Here is a 17,936-nt window from a genome sequence, read left to right on the forward strand (position 1 = left end):
TCGACTGGATTATATGTGTGAGAGTTACAAGGATGCGAACCCCTCTGCCAGTGGGGAGGGGTGGCTTATATAGAGGGTGTCAGGACCCCAGCCTGCCCACGTAGCGGAGGGTTAAAGTACATCAAGGCCAGGCGTTATTGGTAACGCCTTACATAAAGTGTCATCATGACCATAAAGACTACTTAATTACAGACCGTTTGGATACAGAGTAGATCCTAAACTCCTGGTGGTCGAGTGAGTCTTCATGGTCGAGTGTCTTCAAGTTCGTCGAGTGTCTTCCAGTCCGTAAAGTGGAATCTCTCTTGGTCGACTGGGAGACAGTCTCTTCTGTAGATGTCCTTGGGGAGGGTACCTAGGACAGGTACATGACCCTACCCTAGATACATGACTTCATCATTAGCCCCCGAATGGATCGAGGTTTGAGTGACGAAGGAGTTGAAAATTCTTCCGATTCTTCTTTCGAAGCTATGAGTACGTCTTGTTCTGGATCAACTGACTGTAGGTGACAGCATCAACTTCTTTTTCAACCGCCTTGATCCATTCTGGATGTAGGTCGAGTGATCTTTCTACACTTGGAGATCTCCGAGCGACGGATCGCAGGAGATCTTCCGTCTGACAAGTTTCCCTGCGGTTATCGGATTTAGTGGGATCCGAATTTTGGGAAGCGCGCGAAGCGGAGAAGGCCGCGGTACTCGGATGGGATAAGACAGAGATGCCTCGATCTCCGCACCGCCTTTTTCGCCACGTATCCCTCGCGCGACTGTTTCGGGATTTGACAGGATTGCCTGGGTCCACCAGTCAGCCACTCGGAAGCGACTCCATATAAGGAACCGGGCGAAGGTTTTTGAACAGTGCTCCTTCATTTTCCCCTCTCCCGTCTTCAGATTCATCCGCTGCCCTTGCCATCTATTCAGTGTCGTTGCTCCGTACCAGCCTCGTCGGCGATAATGGTGAAGGAGAAGATGGCGGCTTTGGAGCGGGCGAAGAAGGCGACAGCGCAGGCGAAAGGGAGAGCGCCCAGTCGGGGTGGATCCTCATCGTGGTCCCGCCTGCCGCAAGGTTGGATCCAAGGGGACTGGATTCGTTCGACCATCACCCAGAAGGACCGTGATGACCTAACCAACGAGGCTTCCGGGGACGGAGTGGCAACCGCAGCCTCAGGAGGGTGAGTGTGTCCTCCTAGCGACTCTTGTCGATCGCGGATTTTCTTTGCCACCTCATCTTTTCTTTAGGGGGTTTCTGAATTTCTTCGGGGCTCAGCTCCACCACTTCACACCCAATTCCATTGCCTATCTTGTCGCTTTCGTTTCTCTGTGTGAAAACTTCTTGGGTTGTCGGCCGCATTGGGGCCTCTTCAAACACATATTCACTTGTTGCTCTCAGACAGTTAAAAAGGCTAACCCGAATGACGAGAGAACCCAAGTAATCCAGATGTGCGGGGGTCTTGGGGTCCAGATGAGGAGTAAGAGTGCTTTTCCAGCTATGACCCTCCCTGATTCAGTTAGAGGGTGGCAGTCGACCTGGTTCTACTGCCGAGACCGGTCGACGCCAGGGCAGTCGACTGGGCTCCCTCCCTTCTCTATGAGTCGAGTGAACAAGCCGTCTTCTCTGAAAGTAGTTCTGGAGGAGAAGGCCCAGGTTAGAATGTTGATGGAGCGAGTAGTCCAACTCATTCGCGATGGTGTGACTGGCATGGATCTTCTGGAGGTTTTCCTTTGTCGGCGTATCCAACCACTCTAGTACCGGGGCCACCCGATGCGGTTGTACTCTGGTATTGAAGACACCACCCGGGTTCACCCAGAAGAGGTCGACGATGTCACGCTGGAGAGGTGGATGACCGCCATCACAGGGAACAAGGACAACCCTCGTGGGGCCAGGAGGATCCCGCCACTCGGCCAATCTTATGAAGCAGACAAGGTATAACCACTTATCTCTGACTATAATCATATTTCGTCTATTCTGTTTCGCTGCAGATCAGTCGATCGACTTTTGTCTTGTTTGTTGTTTTTCAGGTCACCACTGAGTTGTATTCAATGCCCAACGGAGCGCAAGCACAGACCGAGGAGGAGGAAGGAAGTGGAGGTGAAAGTCAGGAGGAGTGGGAATCGGATGGCGATGAGGGTGATGAAGATGTAGGCTCCGATGAGGAGGAGGAGGAGGAAGAGGAGGAGGAAGTAGCGCCTCCGTGTTCTGAAAGAAGGTCCAAGCTTGCCCATGACCCTGATGTCGAGCACGGCAAGGGGGTCGCGTCTGTTGTGCAATCGACCAAACGTCCTCGGACGACCTCTCCGGCGCTGACTGAGAAAGCGCCGAAGCAATCTCGAGTGGTGCTGTCGAAGCCGACGAAGGCTTTACCGAAGATGAAGATGGTGATTCCAACTATTTCTGGGTAATGACATAACTTGTGTCCTCTTGTTTCTCATAGATTCATTCTTGGTCGACTCGTTAGCTGACCGACTGATTTCTGAAACTGCAGCGCTGCCACTTCTGATACCTCGGCCAGACCTGAAGATCAGGAAATGGAGGATGCCATTACTTCCAACCCTGGTATGACCTTTGCAGTTTTGTTTTCAGTCAGTGGGATCTTCGTTTTTAACTTTGACTCTTTTCTGCAGCTCCATCCAACATCGTCATTGATCTTCCTGATGATGATGAAGACGAGGAACCACTGAGACAAAGGAGGAATAGGAGAGCGACTGCTGGCAATGCAGCTCAGGCCGTGTCAGCACCTGAGACGTTAGTCACGGAGTGGGACAGCGTCACTTGGCCAACCGTATCCTTTGCGGTGCCGCTGACGAGTGCTCGCCCTCCGTCGTCGAGTGCTGGCCAGCCTTCACTTTTCTCTACCCACCATGTCCCTGAAGACCAAGCAAGTGCTGCTAAAGAAGCTACACGCCAGGCAGGAGTTATGATGGAGCAAGTGAAGGCGATCCGAGATGCCAGTCAAGCAGCCTATGACGCCAGTTCAGCCCTTCAGAGCAATGTTCAGGTTGGTCAATCACTGCCTGTTCTATTAGGATATGTTGTCTGAGAACTTTTCTTTCTGAAAATCTTAGTATGTGTCGTACATCCACTGGGTGTGTCAATTGAGAATTTGGACTGGTGGGGGCACACTGAGTGCACCCACTGGGTGTAGTCCCCAAGGCTATGGTCGACTGCTGGCAGTGGACTATAGTCTTTATGTCTTGAGTTTTTCTTTTTTATCGTTATTGTCTTCACTCGATCTTGTCGAATGGAATCATAAACCGGTGGGGGCACGCTGAGTGCATCCACTGGGTGTAGTCCCCGAGACTGTGGTCGACTGCTAGCAGTCGACTATAGTCTGAAGAACACACACACTCCTTTTTTTTGGGTCGACTGATCGACTCTGAGTCTAGCTGATAGAACTAGTGGGGGCACGCTGGGTGCACCCACTGGGTGTAGTCCCCGAGACTATAGTTGAATGTTTAGATTCAGCTGTAGTCTTAGAAATACTACAATTTTTCTCTTAGTCACTCGGAAGTGACCTATCTTTGACATCTGTCGATTGGTTTTTTGCAGAAATCTTGCGAGCTTTCAGCTTGTTATACTGAATTGGAGAAAAAGCATATCCAACTTGAACTTGATCTGAAGCTCGTCCATGAGAACTTCACGAAGGCGAAGGAGGAGGCAAAAGGTATGTTTGGTGAGAATCTTGACGACTGTCTTTGCTTTTTTCCTGTCCCCGAGTCTGATCTTATTGTGATTTTGCAGATAAACCGAGGGACTCTCTAAAGAAGAAGGATCTTGATCTCGCTGAGGCGCAGAAAGCAGCTTCAGAAAAGACCAAACTCGCAGAAGAGAAGTTGGCTTCAATCAGCAAACTTGAAGAGGAGAATACCAGTCTGAAAGCTGCTCTCGATACCGCCAAAGAGTATGCCAGCTGACTGAAAAATGACAAGTTGGCCTTGAGCGATAAGGCTAGTGAGCTGGCAGGAAAGAAGAACGACTTAGAGGTTTATCTGGGGGGGCTCGCCAAGAAGTTGTTCCTCATGCTCGAAGGTAACCCCTTATATCCGACTGGTAAACACTAACTTATTGTAGGAATATTAGCTTATCTTTGGATCGTTTCCACAGAATTCTGCCCAAACTTTGAAGAGGAGACCAGTCGAGTGGAGACTGGCTTGGATCCCATCAACTCTCCTGTGAAGGATGAAGCCGCCATGAACGTGCTCCGACTCGAGTCTCGCGTTGCTGCTGTTGTCGACTATCTTGCAAGGCTGAAGGTCGCGACGTCACGCATCGACACGGTGCTCTGGCCAGGAGAAGCATTTCAGAATGATCTTGAGTCCCTGATGACTCGACTGAATGAGGTTCCAAGTCGAGTGCAAGAATGGAAGAAGTCTTCTGCCAGGTGCGGTGCTGACGTTGCTCTATCTCTTGTCCGTGTCCACTGCAAAGATGCGTGAGAGGACAAGCTGGCGGCTCTCAAGGTGGCCAATACTAAGAAGCATGACTTCCGATCCTTCATGGAGACCTTCATCGCCGCTGCCACTCGGATCGCAGATGGAATCGATCTGGACAAGTTTGTCGCGCCTTCCAGCCCTCCGCAGGAGGGGTAAAAAACTTCTATGCTTGATGCTTTGAATTTGCCTCGGAATGCCGAGTGATTTTTGTAACCGATAAACCTTAACATGCTTGATGCCTGAGCACCTCTGGATCTGTAGGACGCTATGCGAACTTGGTTTGCCGTTGAATATGTCTGCTTCCGCTTTCGAACAATCATCCTTCTGTGATGCTCTTTTGTAGGTAGGGACGGAGCACATATTACAGTTGACTTGTACTCGTCATGTTTCTAGGGAAGCGCTGGGATGCAGCTAAGCTTTCGAGTGGGAGATTAGTTCTCCACTCGACGGGATTTGGAAACTTAGGCGAGCACTGTGCTGCAGCTAAGCCCCCGAGTGGGGAGGTTTGCTCTACACTCGGTAGGATTTTATAAACTTAGGCGAGCACTGAGCCGCAGCTAAGCCCCCGAGTGGGAGGTTTGCTCTCCACTCGGTAGGATTTTACAAACTTAGGCGAGCATTGGGCTGCAGCTAAGCCCCCGAGTGGGAGGTTTGCTCTCCACTCGGTAGGATTTTATAAACTTAGGCGAGCACTGGGCTGCAGCTAAGCCCCCGAGTGGGAGGTTTGCTCTCCACTCGGTAGGATTTTATAAACTTAGGCGAGCACTGGGCTACAGCTAAGCCCCCGAGTGGGAGGTCTGCTCTCCACTCGGTAGGATTTTACAAACTTGGGCGAGCACTGGGCTGCAGCTAAGCCCCCGAGTGGGAGGTTTGCTCTCCACTCGGTAGGATTTTATAAACTTAGGCGAGCACTGGGCTGCAGCTAAGCCCCCGAGTGGGAGGTTTGCTCTCCACTCGGTAGGATTTTATAAACTTAGGCGAGCACTGGGCTGTAGCTAAGCCCCCGAGTGGGAGGTTTGCTCTCCACTCGGTAGGATTTTGTAAACTTAGGCGAGCACTGGGCTGCAGCTAAGCCCCCGAGTGGGAGGTCTGCTCTCCACTCGGTAGGATTTTACAAACTTAGGCGAGCACTGGGCTGCAGCTAAGCCCCCGAGTGGGAGGTTTGCTCTCCACTCGGTAGAATTTTATAAACTTAGGCGAGCACTGGGTTGCAGCTAAGCTCCCGAGTGGGAGGTTTGCTCTCCACTCGGTAGGATTTTATAAACTTAGGCGAGCACTGGGCTGCAGCTAAGCCCCCGAGTGGGAGGTCTGCTCTCCACTCGGTAGGATTTTACAAACTTAGGCGAGCACTGGGCTGCAGCTAAGCCCCCGAGTGGGAGGTTTGCTCTCCACTCGGTAGGATTTTCTAAACTTAGACGAGCACTGGGCTGCAGCTAAGCCCCCGAGTGGGAGGTTTTCTCTCCACTCGGTAGGATTTTATAAACTTAGGCGAGCACTGGGCTGCAGCTAAGCCCCCGAGTGGGAGGTCTGCTCTCCACTCAGTAGGATTTCTGTGGCGTACTTCTGAAGAAGAAGGTAATAGTCGACATGCACCTCGTCCTTCTTGCGGGTCGCATGTTTGTGTTTGTGGCATAGCTCAGAAGGCGAGGGTAGCAGTCGACCTACACCTCGTCCTCTTTGCGGAGCGCATGTTGTATTTGTGGCGTAGCTCGGAAGGAGAAGGCAGGAGTCGACCTGTGCCTCGTCCTCCTTGCGGAGCGCACGTTGTATTTTGTACTTAGGCGAACACTAGGTTGCAGCTAAGCCCCCGAGTGGGAGGTTTGCTCTCCACTTGGTAGGATTTTATAAACTTAGGCGAGCACTGGGCTGCAGCTAAGCCCCCGAGTGGGAGGTTTGCTCTCCACTCGGTAGGATTTTATTTTAACTTAGGCGAGTACTTGGACTGCAGCTAAGCCTCCGAGTGGAAGGTTGGCTTACCACTCGGTAGGATTTTGTTTAATCTTAGGCAAAACGGATTCGCATCTAAGCCTCCGAGTGGAAGGCTGGCTTACCACTCGGTAGGATTTTGTTTAATCTTAGGCGAAATGGATTCACAGCCAAACCTCCGAGTGGAAGGCTGGCTTACCACTCGGTAGGATTTTTTTTACAAACTTAGGCGAAACGGATTCGCAGCTAAGCCACCCACTGGGGGACTGATTTATGAGAACAAAAGCAATAACAATCACTGGGAAAATTATGAAACTCTTGTCTTTGATAAATAAACTACAGAAGTACTTTTATTACAACTCGTCTGAGTGAATATTTAACTATAGAAGGGGCGGAGCAGCTCCACGTTCCATGCTCGGGGCTCGTCAATCTGGTGCTCGACATTGTAAAGGCGGTATGCTCCATTGTGGAGAACCTTGGTGACGATGAAGGGACCTTCCCAAGTAGGAGCAAGCTTGTGTGGCTTCTGCTAATCCACTCGGAGAACTAAATCTCCCTCCAGGAAAGCTCGACTCTTCCCGTTTCTGGCATGGAAGCAACGCAAGTCCTGCTGATAAATGGTCGATCGGATCAAAGCCATCTCTCTTTCTTCTTCTAGAAGGTCTACTGCGTCCTGTCGGGCTTGCTCTGCTTCAGCTTCGGTGTAGAGCTCGACTCGGGGTGCATTGTGAAGCAGGTCACTCGGCAAGACTGCTTCAGCTCCGTAGACCAAGAAGAACGGAGTTCTCCCAGTCGACCGGTTTGGCGTGGTCCTTAATCCCCAAAGCACCGACGGAAGTTCGTCGACCCATGCACCAGTTGCATGCTTGAGGTCGCGCATCAATCGGGGTTTCAACCCTTTGAGAATTAAGCCATTTGCTCTTTCTGACTGTCCATTCGACTAGGGGTGAGCGACTGAAGCATAGTCAACTCGTGTACCTTGAGATGTGCAGAAGGCTCTGAATTCCTCGGAGTCGAAGTTTGACCCATTGTCTGTGATGATGCTGTGTGGGACTCCATATCTGAATATCAACTCCCTGATGAAGCTGATGGCGGTGCCGGCATCCAGATTCTTGATGGGTTTAGCCTCAATCCACTTGGTGAACTTGTCGACTGCTACCAGCACATGGGTGTAGCCGCTTCTGCCTGTTCTCAGTGGTCCAACCATATCCAACCCCCATACAGCGAAAGGCTAGACGAGTGGAATGGTCTTCAAGGCTGAGGTGGGCTTGTGCGACATATTGGAGTAAAATTGACATCCTTCGCACTTGTCGACTATTTCCTTTGCCATTTCATTTGCTCTGGGCCAGTAAAACCCCGCTCGGTATGCTTTAGCCACAATGGTCCGGGAGGACGCATGATGGCCACAGGTCCCCGAGTGGATGTCGTTGAGAATCATTCGACCTTCTTCCGGTGTTATGCATTTCTGGCTGACTCCAGTCGTACTTTCTCTGTACAACTGTCCCCTCATGACAGTAAAGGCTTTGGATCGGCGGACGATCTCCTGAGCCTATTCTTCATTTTCTGGGAGCTCTTTCCTCAGAATATAGGCGATATAGGGCACTGTCCAGTCAGGAGTAATGACCAGAACTTCCATGATTAAGTCGACCACAGCTGGGACTTCGACTTTAGTCGGATCTGTGGCGCTTCTTGGCTGCGGGGCTTCCTCAGTGAAAGGATCTTCTTGAACCGACGGCGTGTGAACATGCTCCAAAAATACGCCACTCGGAATGGCTTCTCTTTTGGAACCTATTTTCGCCAAGTCATCGGCTGCTTGATTTTTCAGTCGGGGGACGTGATGGAGCTCTAATCCCTCAAATTTCTTCTCCAGCTTTCTGACTACATTGCAGTAACCAGTCATGGTTGGGCTTTTGACGTCCCACTCCTTCATCACTTGGTTGACCACCAAATCCGAGTCACCATAGACCATGAGGCGACGGACGCTGAGTGAAATGGCCATACGCAACCCGTACAAGAGTGCTTCATATTCTGCTTCATTGTTGGAGGAATCAAAGTGAATCTGGAGTACATATCTGAGCTTATCTCCTTGGGGGGAAACCAACACTACCCCGGCACCGGAACCATTCAGCATTTTGGAGCCATCGAAGAACATAGTCCAGTGCTCCGAGTGAACTTGAGTCGGTAATTGTTGTTCAGTCCACTCGGCGAGGAAATCTGCTATTGCTTGGGACTTGATAGCTTTCTTTGCCTCAAATTTGATATCTAGGGGAAGGAGTTCAATCGCCCATTTTGCCACTCGACCAGTTGCGTCTCTGTTGTGCAGAATCTCTGATAAGGGGGCGTCGCTGACGACTGTGATGATATGGTCAGAGAAGTAGTGAGAAACTTTCTTCATGGTCATATAAATCCCATATACAAGCTTCCGATAATGAGGGTAAAGTTGCTTGGATGGGGTCAGGACTTCGGAAATGTAATATACTGGGCGCTGAACTTTGAAGGCTTTCCCTTCTTCTTCTCGCTCGACCGTAAGTACAGTACTGACGACTTGTCCTGTGGCTGCAATGTAAAGCAGCAAAGGCTCTTTGCTGATCAGGGCAGCAAGCACCGACTGGGTGGAAAGCAGGGTTTTTAGCTCTGCAAACGCTGCGTCAGCTTCAGGAGTCCACTCGAACTTGTCTCACTTCTTCATCAGTCGGTAAAGAGGCAATGCCTTCTCACCGAGACGAGAGATGAATCGACTTAAAGCGGCCAAGCAACCAGTAAGCTTCTGAACATCGTGCACACGCACAGGTCGTTTCATTTGGAGTATAGTGCCTACTTTCTCTGGGTTTGCATCGATTCCTTATTCAGAAACGAGAAAACCGAGTAACTTTCCATCAGGAACTCCGAATGTGCACTTGGATGGGTTAAGCTTGATATCGTACCTCCTGAGGTTCGCAAATGTTTCAGCGAGGTCAGTCAATAGGTCGGAACCTTTCCGTGACTTGACCACAATGTCATCCATGTACGCTTGCACATTCCGACTGATTTGAGTGAGCAAACACTTTTGAATCATCCTCATGAACGTGGCTCCGGCATTCTTGAGGCCGAAAGGCATGGTGACATAACAGAAGCACCCAAATGGGGTAATGAAAGCTGTTTTGATCTCATCAGGTCCAAACAGACGGATCTGATGGTACCCGGAATAAGCGTCCAAGAAAGATAGTCGCTTGCACCCCGCAGTCGAGTCGACTATTTGGTCGATGCGGGGAAGAGGAAAATGATCTTTCGGGCAGGCCTGATTGATATGCTTAAAATCGATGCACATGCGAAGCGAATTGTCCTTTTTGGGAACAATGATGACATTGGCGAGCCACTCGGAGTGGTAAATCTCTCGGATAAACTCTGCTGCTAGGAGCCGAGCCACTTCTTCGGCAATAGCCTTCCTTTTCTGGACGGCGGACCGTCGCAGATGTTCCTTCACAGGTTTTGCCTTTGAATCGACCCGTAGACGATGCTCAGCCAGTCCCGTGGGTACACCCGGCATGTCAGAAGGTTTCCATGCAAAGATGTCCCAGTTCTCACGGAGGAACTGGATGAGCGCTTTTTCCTATTTGGGGTCGAGTGTTGTGGAGATATGAGTCGGAGCAGCGTTGGGGTCGGTCGGGTGGATGTGAACTGGTTTTGTCGCACCGGACGACTGGAATGCTGATTCCGTAGCAGGTTTTTTGGCTCGCAACAAATCACTCGGGTCCGCATTCCTCTGGTGTTCCTGCCACTCTTTAGCCACCATCTGAGCATCGGCGATCTTTGAGCCTTTCTGGAAGCACTCTTCTGCCTTCTTGCGATTACCAGTGACAGTGATCATGCCTTTAGGGCCAGGCATCTTTTGTTTGAGGTACACGTAACATGGTCGGGCCATAAAATGTGCATAAGCTGGCCTGCCCAAGATAGCATGGTAGGCACTCTGGAAATCCACAACCTCAAATGTCAGCTTCTCTTTGCGGAAATTCTTTGAATCACCAAAAACCACATCGAGAGCAATCTGGCCGAGTGATGCGGCCTTCTTGCCAGGGATGACTCCATAGAAACTCATGTTGCTTGTGCTCAGTCTGGACATCGGAATGCCCATACCTTTTAGTGTCTCGGCGTACAGTATATTCAAACTGCTGCCGCCATCCATCAACACTTTGGTCAATCGGGTGCCCTCAACGACTGGGTCAACCACCAACGCTTGCCTCCCAGGGGTGGCTATGTGCGTTGGGTGATCAGATTGGTCGAATGTAATGGCAGTTTGAGACCACTTCAGATAATTGGGTGTTGACAGAGCAGCCATATTCACTTCTTGGTTTATAACTTTCAGTCGGTTTTTGCTCTCCACATCAGCAAAAATCATCAGGGTGGAATTGACCTGTGGATATTCTTCGTCACTGTCCTCCTTACCCTCAACCTTGTCCGACTCTTTTTCTTTGTCCTTGGACTGCTTCCCTTGGAACTGTTGTATCAGGAGTCGACACTGTCGAGTGGTATGCTTAGGGTAAATGAAGTTACCCTCTTCATCTTTCTTGGTGTGGATGTGACATGGCAAATCCATCACGTCATTTCCTTCTTTATCTTTTACTTTCTTAGGGTTCCAAGGCCCCTTGGGTTTCCCTTTGAACTTTCCTTGATTCAGGGCCTAGGCTTCTCCAGGTGCGGCTGGCTCGGCTTTACGCTTTTGCTTCCGACTGGAATTTCCGCCTCCGGTGTCCTGGGCGATTGACTTGTGCTTGCCGCTTCGGAGCCGATCCTCTTCCTCACCATTGGCATATTTGGTGGCTATTTCCATCATTCGACTCAGAGACATGTCTCTGGTTCGACTGAATTTCAGGCTTAGCTTTTTGTACTTTACGCCCTCCTTGAAGGCGCAAACTGCCTGGTGATCAGATACATTCTTTACTGTGTGATGCAGTGTGATCCATCTCTGGATGTAATCCCTCAGAGTCTCATTCGACTTCTGCACACAAGATTGCAGCTCTGTCAGTCCTGCTGGTCACTTGCACGTTCCTTCGAACGTCCTGACAAACACTCGGGAGAGGTCTTCCCATGTGTAAATGCTGCTGGGTGTCAACTGATTCAACCATGCTCTGGCTGACCCTTCCAACATTCCCGCCGCCGATCTGAACAACCACTCGGTAGTCCTCAAGCCAAGTATCAGGCTTGGACTCACCGTTGAACTTGCTGACTCCAGTCGCCAACCTGAAGTTGGGAGGAATCACCGCAGCTCTGATGGCTTTGTTGAAACACTCTGTTCTGGAGACATGAACTCGGCTGCTGGTGGGTATATCTCTGTCATTACCCTCTCTGTGGGCTCTGCTCCGGTGGACCAAACCTTGAACGATGATGGATCTCACATCAAAGCCTGGTTCCCTGGGGTCGACTGGAATCCTTCGCCCGCCACTGTGCTAGCGTCTATCATCCTGCTGTCGAGGTACATATGATCCACTCCTTGGGGGAGGAGTGGGCACTCGACGTCGATCATTGCGATCGAATCGGTGATCATACTGCTCATAGTTCATGTACTGATCGTGCCGGTCACCGCGCCCTTCACGCCTCGGGGGCGATCTGGGGCTATGAGCCGACTGGACCGTATTCACCGCCATAGATCTGCTGTGAATCCTGTTCCGTGACTGCGATACAGCCGAATTCTGATCTCCTGCTGCCCGGAGCAAATCCCTGATCTGCATCAAGCCTCTGCCAGCTTCTGACTGGGATGGCTGAATCGACTCTGCTATACGGGTTGCAGCTACTAAATTCTGAATCGGAGTTCGATATACTTGAGTCGGAGGTTTAAAGAGTTGGCGTCGACTGGAGTCTGGAATCCATTGCCGCGCGCGCTTGTCGAGTGCTCGCTGAAGGTTCTCTAGTCGAGTGCGCTCAGCCAGGTTGGCCAAGCGCGCATCCTCTAAGGCGCGAGCCTTAGGGGTTTCTCCAACGATCGGAGTGTGAAGCGCATCCATGTTCCGGCGGCAAAGCTCTTCCCTCTGCTGCGAATTGAGGGGCTCGGGGAGGTATTCCTCATGGTCGTGCGACGGATCGCCTCCGCCGTTGCCTCCCTCGGCGCCAGGAAAGCTGGGGGAACATGCGGTCCATTGACCATCAGGACCTCCGCCGCGGGATCACTGCTGTCGCACTCGGATGCAGTATCTGCGGAGCCAGTCGACAGGTCGAACATGCCGTAGAGAGATTCGTCGGGCTCGATTGCCGTGACTTGGGCGGTGGTCGACTGGCGAGCCACCGTGTGTCTCACCCACCGCTGAAGCCTCGACCGACCGGAGCGCTTACGCCCGCGGGAGGCGGGGAGGGAGGATGACACGAAAACCGGCCGATACAGGGTCGACGGTTGCCGCAGAAGGACGCCGCGGACGCATGCTCGAAAGTGCATAGCTCCGCGGACCGGGAGCGCATCCACGTCGAGCGGAGCCTCCTGCAGCCAGGAAGAGTCGTCGGCGATGAATGTGAGTGCGCCGAAACGGATCTCGCGGCCCTCAACCAAAACTCCACCTGAAACCATGATGATGGGAATCAGAAAGATTGCAACTTCTCCAATAAGTCGTTAAGACACCTGCCCCACGGTGGGCGCCAACTGTCGTGGTTCTAAGTCTGACAGTAATGTAGGGGGTACTAAGGAGAGGCAAGATCCTAGCTATGGAGTAGTTGTGCACACAAGTGTTTACGAGTTCAGGCCCTTCTCGGAAGAAGTAACAACCCTACGTCTCAGAGCCCGGAGGCGGTCGACTGGATTATATGTGTGAGAGTTACAGGATGCGAACCCCTCTGCCAGTGGGGAGGGGTGGCTTATATAGAGGGTGCCAGGACCCCAGCCTGCCCCCGTAGCGGAGGGTTAAAGTACATTAAGGCCAGGCGTTACTGGTAACGCCTTACATAAAGTGTCATCATGACCATAAAGACTACTTAATTACAGACCGTTTGGATACAGAGTAGATTCTGAACTCCTGGTGGTCGAGTGAGTCTTCATGGTCGAGTGTCTTCAAGTTCGTCGAGTGTCTTCCAGTCCGTCGAGTGGAATCTCTCTTGGTCGACTGGGAGACGGTCTCTTCTGTAGATGTCCTTGGGGAGGGTACCTGGGACAGGTACATGACCCTAACCTAGATACATGACTTCATTAAGGGGCAAATCCATGTTTATAAACTTTTTAAGCTACTCGGTTTTTTAATTTGAATTTCTATGTTATTTAAATTTGAACTTCTCCAATGTTTTAGTAAAATGTAGAAACACCATATTTTTTATAAACTTCTCGAACTGCTTCATTTTTTATTTTTGAAACTTCTTGGGTAATTCTATGGTAACGAGGAAAATTACAGATTTGTAATAAACATTCAACCACCCCTATTATTTAAATTTGAACTTCAAGGTATTTTTGTAGAAATGGTTAAACTTACAAAACAATATGTTTTTTCCACCTTTCTACGAACTTACTATGGTATGCTTGTGAAGTTCTTTTTGCCTCGCGACATTTTTAGGCATTTTTATGCTGTCGGTAAAATGGCCTAGGCGGTCTTTTTTTTGATGAATTTCTGCAGTTTGTGTTACACGTGAACTTATGAATTTCTAAAACATGAACTTCGCATTTATATCTAGTAAGTATACTGTCAGTCTGCTCCCTGTGACCCTGTGTAGATATTTGTAGGAAAGAAATTACGAAGGCAAATATTTTATTTCAGAACAATAGCGCTCCTTGTCACCCTATGCCAATCATTGACGCCAAGTTAAACATTTCTTCTGAAAAGATAAAAGGTCTCTTTTTTCCTTGCTTGAGCTAGCCAGGGGCCACTAAATATCTGTGAATGGGTTTATACCACACGTTTTGCACTAATCAATTCCTCTTGGTAGCTCCACCCGTGTTGTAGTGTCCGGACACCAAAAAGCTAGCCGCACCGGGAGATGTGGGGTATAAATGCTTCTATACAAGGTTGTGCTTGTTTTTACACCACACCTTTGGTCCTTATCTCTACATCTTATCTTCTTGAACTACCCACCACCACACGTATTCTTTTGTTCTCTCTCCTCCATGTAACTTTGTCTCATGGTCTTACTAGTTAAGAGAAGACCATTTTCATTCGGGTTCAGGCGCCCGGCCGACCACGTTCAGACCAACTCGGGAGGATTTGGTGACCTGGGCACCTGCGGCGTGGTGCTCGGCCTTGTACATCGGGCGGTGGCCTGCATCCCTACCGAAGAAAGCCGAATCTCTCGACCTGCTACTTCTTGATAGTTCGACCTGCTTTTTCTTCAGAGTCCGACCTGCTACTTCGTCATGCAGGATGGAGCACGACATGGTTGGCTTGATGGGAAACCTTGTTGAGGAAATAGTTGTCCTCGAATGCAGCCAATATGATAGAATGGCCTCGATGCAGATGGACCGACGGGGAACGCAATGAGAAAAGGAACAACAGGGAGAGATGGCTGCCCGCTAGGACTTCTTGCCAGCGAGGCGTTGGACTGCCCGCACAGAATGGTGGGGCAGAAGCTTGTGGATGGTGCAGATGGCACAGCGACGACTTCTGCTTGGGGGCGCGATGGTGGTCAGTCGGTGACCCCGAGAGCACCGACACCCTTTAATTGCAACGGTGACACTTCTCAAGATCGTGCGAGGGCCGTCCATGGCGCATGCTGGTGGTGCAGGGCGCGTCGACGGTGGAGATGGCCCCGGAGGCATCCAATCCAGATGACCGGCAGCGGCGGCGGCCTGTGATATCTCTGGTTAGTAGAACACAGGCTTCGAGGGGCGTGATGCTCGCTGGCTGGGGCGCCGCGCGCTGATGGTGGTGCCGCTACGGGTGGGGCCGCGCGTGGCCGCGGGAGTAGGCGGGATCCGGCAAGGGGGCGGCGCTGGGGTGGGGGAACAGGGGAAGAGGCCATGGCGGAGCGGGAGCTCGGCGGGGATGGAATCTGGGGAAGTTGGGGATCGGGGGGAGGCGGTGTGTGGTCTTTTTTTCCTCGCGGGTTCTGGAGTTCAGGAGGACCCGCGCGCGCCTACATAGGGAGGCATTGTGATCCAAATAGTTATTCTGATCCCAGAATCAGAATAGTGCTATATATATATATATATATATATATATATATATATATCTGAAAGTTAGTAGTTGTTGGCTTCAGCCTCCCACATACAATGTGGGGGTGTTCGTGAAAAATATGCTTAATCATATTTGATCCAACGTTTTGGTCCATTAAGGAGGTGATCACACATCGAACTAGGCAACCGGACTATATAGCTGTAACACTTTCGCTTAGCCATGGGAGTCTAATGGTGGGGCTACTATGTAGCCCTGGTACCTTCGCTTCCATCCGAATACGGGCGCGTGTGTACATGACCGGAAAACGGTCATTCGTTAATGCGGAGGGATCCTAAAGATTCCGATAAGTCTTCGAGTGGTTGAACAGTCTCTCGCTGTATCATGACAGTCAGTTTTCGGCTTTCTCTACTGAGGTGCTCGTTCGGAATAATCAGGGCACAATCGCAGTAGTTCTCCTTTGGCCACCTTAGCCGATAATAACGGAACGTAAGGCGGCAAACCCAGGAGCCGGGCAAACCCAACATTTGACCAAAGACATGATTCAGAGCTGATGCATATAAGGCCAAACTCGTGACGCCGAACACTCCCGAAGGTATTCGGACTTTATAACAGGCGATGGGCTCAAGAATGCACATTCATTATAAACTCAGTGTTTCCAGGTACGTGCATTAATCTATCGTGGCAAAATGCCAATAACGGCAATATCCTCTGCGGGTATGGAACCCATGGGATGGTTAAACAACAAGATGCAATAGAAAAAGGTTTACACAGGGGCTTAATCTAAAAAGAAACCTGTTGAACGGGGATCTGCTGCACATTTGTGCCTTTGTCTCCGTTGTGCCGTATCCTGGAAGGGTATCGCGCGACAATTGTCTGTGGAAAAAAGAAAAATCGTAGGAGAGTACAACGTAAGTATGCGATGGATAATAAAAGTGTAAGATGTTGGCCTGCCAATAAGGTTGAGCCAAGTGTGGGGATGTATTAAATATTTATAGCCCCTGGTGTTCGCAATGGGATTACATATACGGTGCCCTGGTTCAATTTTGTCCGGGCTACCGGACTCGTCTAACCGTGTCTGTGGTCTTAATGACCAGTCATGTTTTCTGATATTGGAGGCCGCTTATAGTCCGGCCGCCAGGGCCGTCGCGTGTTCCTCTGCGCGTGAAGAGCGCCCTATGATTCCGCTAACGGTGATGACGCCACGTGAACCGGGCATCTTGAGTGTAAGGTAGCCATAGTGCGGCAATGTGTTGAAGCGGGCAAAGGCCGTTCTTCCAAGCAATGCATGATAGTCGTTTTGGAAGGGTGCAATGATGAAGAGTAGTTCTTCGCTTCTGGAGTTGCCTGGAGAGCCGAATGTTACCTCCAGTACGACGGAGCCCCTGCTGTAGGCTTCAACGCCTGGTATCACCCCTTCAAAGGTGGTGTTGTTTTGACTAGTTCTGGATGGGTTTATCCCCATCCCGCGGACAGTGTCCTTATATATTAAATTGAGACTACTGCCGCCATCCATGAGGACACGGGTGAGACGGTATCCGTCGATTATTGGGTCGAACACCAAGGTGTTTGATCCTCCATGCCGAATACTAGTTCGGCCGTCCAAGTGATCGAAGGTGATCGGATAAGACATCCAGTAGTTAGGTGTGGGTACGATGGGCTCTATATCGAGCGTGTCTCCATGCGCGCGTTCGTGCCTTCTCATGGATGTGTGAGTCGCGTGGATCATGTTCACTGTTTTAACCTCTAGCGGGAATTTTTTTCTGTCCCCCCGGTGTTCGGCTGGCGAGGTTCATCCTCGTCTTCACTTGGTGTTTCCCTTCCCTTGTGTTCGGCATTTAATTTGCCGGCCTGCTTGAAAACCCAACACTCTCTATGCGTGTAGTTCGCAGGTTTGTCAGGGGTGCCATGAATTTGGCACAGTCTGTCTAGGACTCTATTAAGACCGGACGGTCCCTCTTTACTGCCTTTAAATGGCTTCTTTTATTGATCAGGTCGAGAGCCCCTGAATCCGGCATTAACCGTTGTGTTATCCGGGCTCTCTTCCTTGTTTTGGCGTTTGTTTTTATTACGCCGTGGCTTCTCGTTGCCATCCCTTATTTCGGATGTGCTGGGGTCGCTGGTGCCTTTACGGGCTAGCCAGCTATCTTCACCCGTGCAAAAGCGGGTCATAAGGCTTGTTAGGGCTACCATTGTCCTTGGCTTTTCTTGGCCGAGGTGTCTGGCGAGCCACTCGTCGCGGATGTTGTGTTTGAATGCCGCTAAGGCTTCGGCGTCTGGACAATCGACAATTTGATTCTTCTTAGTGAGGAATCTGTTCCAAAGCTTGCGGACGGACTCTCCGGGCTGTTGGATTATGTGACTTAAATCGTCAGCATCTGGAGGCCGGACATAAGTCCCTTGAAAATTGGCTCTGAAAGCGTCCTCGAGTTCCTCCCAATTCCTAATTGAATTTTCGGGGAGGCTTTTCAACCAGTGTCGATCTGGTCCCTTTAGTTTGAGGGGAAGGTATTTGATGGCATGGAGGTCATCC

This window comes from Triticum aestivum, chromosome 3B (assembly GCF_018294505.1).
Source record: "Triticum aestivum cultivar Chinese Spring chromosome 3B, IWGSC CS RefSeq v2.1, whole genome shotgun sequence".
Classification (NCBI taxonomy): Eukaryota; Viridiplantae; Streptophyta; class Magnoliopsida; order Poales; family Poaceae; genus Triticum; species Triticum aestivum.